We start from the raw sequence: 4634 nt of genomic DNA on the forward strand, positions 1-4634 counted from the left end.
AAAAAAATGTTCCCAGGGCAGTGTTTTATACGTTTTTCCTTGCATTCTCAAGATGACAGAATTGAATGTTCCTTTAACGTTCACATTGACCTAGAAAAACACATTAATACATGAAAAAACGCACATTTTAAACATTTAAAGAACATTAACTAATAACATTTTCATAATGTTTTCAAAATGATAGAATGGAATGTTTCTGTAACGTTCACATTAACCAAGAAAAAACGTTCTTAATACATAAAAAAAACGGACATTTTAATCATTTAAAGAACATTCCGTAATAACGTTTTCATAACATTTTCAAGATGATAAAATGGAATGTTTCTGCAACGTTCACATAAACCAAGAAAAAAACTCTTAATACATGAAGAAAACGCACATTTGAAACATTTAAAGAACATTCCGTAATAACGTTTTCGTAATGTTTTCAAAATAATTGAATGGAATGTTTCTGCAACGTTCGCAGAGACCCCACAAAAAACGTTCTTAATACATAAAACTGTTTTCAACGTGTACAAAACATTCCCAAATAACGTTTTCATAACTTAAAGGGAATGTTAACAAAATGTTCGGACAACAACTTTTTGTTAGCTGTGAAGCTTATAAAAAAATCATTTGCGCACAACAGTAAGTGATGGGAGGCTGAGCAATATTGGAGTACTGAGCATTGAGGGAAGACGGAGAGCAAGATCATTGAACATGGATGATTTTGTTGGACGCTTTGCCCTCCGTCACCGTAACAGGCGTATCCAGCTCTTATAAGTCCTTGCTGTTAATGTTAAATTTGTGGTGTCAACCTTATTGACTGACAACATAAAAAAAGTTATTGGCACTGATGTCACTTAAAATTAGGTTCTTTACAACTTCTAAAGAATGTTGTTTGCCATACTGTTCATCTTTAATATAATATAAATATGGCAGACTTTTAAAAGCGGCCTGCCATTTAGTAAAAAAAAAAAAAAACTTGGTCCATGTTTTAAATCTGTTTTTGTAATGATGTAATATATGTATAATGTAAAATAATTAGGAATAAACATTGCTACAGCTTCTTGCTGCGCTCAAAAACCCACTTTCTACCATTGTCATTGAATTTGCTCTTGTTCTCATAATTATGTTCATGATATTATAATTATTTTTTAAAAGGCTGATTATAGTTAAACTATACAAAAATAGCACCTACGCCACATTACAGCCAATACACAAATAGCAAGAGTACTTGCATCTAACATTCATGCACAAACTATTCATTGAGAACTAGCAAGTGTTTGTTTTCCAGTAGATGGCAGCAATCTTCCACTAAACTATGATCATTCATGTTTTCACCGTGAATTCAACTGAGAAATTTAGATATTTAATGTGAATTTTACATAAAATGTTGCTATTTTAAATAACCTGTATATAAATATCATTACTAATTTCGGCAAATACATTTTAAAATTGCCATATGTCCCCTTGAAACTGCACAACTGTAGAGTAAAAACATTAGGCTATTAAAAAAGTGATATTACATGCGTTTAAATATTTAATGCAATTAGATAAACTGTTCATTCATTAGCCTATATCACTTTACCTGGCCAAATATCTAAAACTTCTTAAATCAAGATGCATTTAATAAAATTACATATTTTTTCTAGTTTTCTGGAGGAAAAAAATCAAAATGAAGTGAGTTTTTGCTTAAAACAAGCAAAATTATCTGCCAATGGGGTGAGAAAAATAATCTTATTTCTGTTTGGGACAGAAACAAGATTTCAATCAGAAACAAGATTATTTCTTCTCACCCCATTGGCAGATAATTTTGCCTGTTTTAAGCAAAAACTCATTTCATTTTGATTTTATTTTCAAGAAAACAAGAAAAAATATCTTATGTTATTTTACTTATCTAAATGCATCTTAATTTAAGAATTTTTTGAAATTTAGACTAGAAACAAAATACTAAGAAAGAAGAGCATTTTTTTGCAGTGTAGCCTATCCATTCTTACAAATACTAAAAGTAGGAGGGAAAGCAGAACACATTTTCTTGTATGTATACACATAATGAAGAGATGTGGAAAGTACAAATACAATTGAGTGTTCCAATCTCTGAATCCAACACTGCAGAATCAGCATCTGAGCATGTTGAATATGCACATTTATAGAGGTTTTTAGAGAATGTTTTGTGCTTCAGAATGACAGAGATGATGAATTCACGTGCTCACCAGTCCAATGGTCTGGACTCATTTTTCCCTGCAGTTTATTGAATGTGAAAATGACTATTAGACGGTAATAAAGTTTTATTCCCCATGGTCACGCAGATCAAACCTGATGGAAGAAACCCTTGTCTTATTGGACATTGTGTGTTTATTTAATGGAATTTCACTTTGTCCTGTGATATTTTAAAGTGCCCATATAGAACTCATCATTGCCAATTATATAATCAGCTTAACTGGTTGCTGCCTGATAAAAGACGACAGTATCACTGGTTTCAATTTATCTTTAAATGCATCTATTTGAACTTACCACCATATCTGAAAAGTTTTTTTGTACAATATACTCCAACTTATTTTCTACGACATTCTCAATGTCTGACTTTTACTGTCCCTGTTATGTGCAAAGTAGTTGGTCGGAGGTCCTTTTGTTATAATGCTCCTTCAGACTGGATCAATCTGCCTCCATCTGTGAGATCTAATACTACTTTAAGCTCCTTTAGAACTTCTTTGTTAAACTATTTGAAAACTGATTGTAAATGCTTTAAATTGTAATGGTTTCTTGAAATATCTTGTTCTTAAAAACTGAAAGTCAGTTTTTGTAATTGTTATGGTTCCTGAAACAACTGTCTTTGTAAACATTTGTATACTCTGCAGACTCTGAAATGGTCCTGGGAGGGTAGGGGGGATCTTTGAGCAGATTTGTCTTGTAATGTTTTGTTTGTTTTGTATTGTATTGAGTGCACTGTATCTGTTGTATGTTCTTGGTCCCCCTTGAAAACGAGATGCTGCATCTCAAGGGGCTTTCCATGAATAAATGTCATATATATATTTTTTTATTATTATTTTTTATTATAATAAATAAATTATGAATTAATTAATTACTTTTTAGAGTAACTTAACTTTTTTAGAGAAACAGTGTGTGTGTGTGTGTGGGGGGGAGAGAGAGAGAGAGAGAGAGAGAGAGAGAGAGAGAGAGAGAGAGAGAGAGAGAGAGAGAGAGAGAGAGAGAGAGAGAGAGAGAGAGAGAGAGAGAAGGCCTACGTTAGATCTTATTGAATCATATTCAGCTCATATTATATTTTATTGTCACACTTTAATGGGTATATTAATTTATTTAATGGACACATTAAGCACAAACGTGTAAGGCGTGTATTGTTCACACAGCATTGAAACGATGGAGTATGTTGTGGTTGCTTCATCTGACAGTGAAACTATGATGGAGTGTGTTGTGGTTGCTTCATCTGACAGAGCTTCTTCCACAGGCTTCTGGCTGCTTTATTTTAAATAAGCTCCAGATGGCGCTGTTCTCAACACTCTCGAAGCTTTGACTCTTTTCCCGGAACAGTCAGGAGAAAGCCTCAGCTGCTTCACGAGGCTTCATTTCCCCATTCCTATCCTATAAATAATATTTGAACATAGAATTAGTACGTCCCAAATCGTAGTATGCTGAAGTATTCCAAAGATACCCGGATGGTCTACTTTTTCACGCTCTAACGGCTGATATTGCCTCGATTAGAACTACAAACGCGGATAAAAAGGTGTCAAAAAACTACAAACATGGCAAAGATGCGCGAGTCCGACTGTTAAGATAAAGGGGTGTGAGTGAATAATTATCAGTATCTAACCTGACGAAATGATATTTATTTAACGTTATCCACATTTATATTTCATCTGAGAACTTTTGTAATGACATGTTTGACAATTAACTTTTAAATACATCAAATTGTCTCTACAATAAACACCCACTGATGGCAGATCAACGTGAAATTCAAATTGAATGTGGAGGATTTTAACTGTGTGATGATTGACAGCGGTGACAGAGTTAAGGTGTATGTCCCAAAGCTTGCATACTCTCCTGCTACACACTCACAAAAAGACTACACACTTTTAGGTCGTATTATAGGCAGCGCGTGTATATCTTTATGGTTTTCTTGAACCGTTTTTAAATCAAAACAATCACCGCGGCAGCTGCGGAATGCGTTCCATTCGTGACGTCACAGTAGTAGAGGCTTAAAGGCTCTCACTCATTCTTGACTACTTTTATCAGCGACTTTATGCATCTTATTCCTACAGCTCTTGATCAGTTTGCCATTTGAACCAGCTACATCTCAGCATTTTATTGTGAATCTGCATTTTTGTTCAGTTTGCCATTTGAACCAGCTACATCTCAGCATTTTATTGTGAATCTGCATTTTTGTTCAGTTTGCCATTTGAACCAGCTACATCTCAGCATTTTATTGTGAATCTGCATTTTTGTTCAGTTTGCCATTTGAACCAGCTACATCTACGACTTTCCATCAGCATTGTACATCTGCCTTGTTTTTGTTATCGTGTTAATTTCCAGATCTTGTTAATTTCCAGATCTGTGCACGAGGACAGTGGAATTGCACATCCCGGTTTTAGATCTTAATACGATTTTGGATCAGCCGTATTTGTTTAGAGATCAGA

This window comes from Gobio gobio (assembly GCF_949357685.1).
Source record: "Gobio gobio genome assembly, chromosome: 13".
Classification (NCBI taxonomy): Eukaryota; Metazoa; Chordata; class Actinopteri; order Cypriniformes; family Gobionidae; genus Gobio; species Gobio gobio.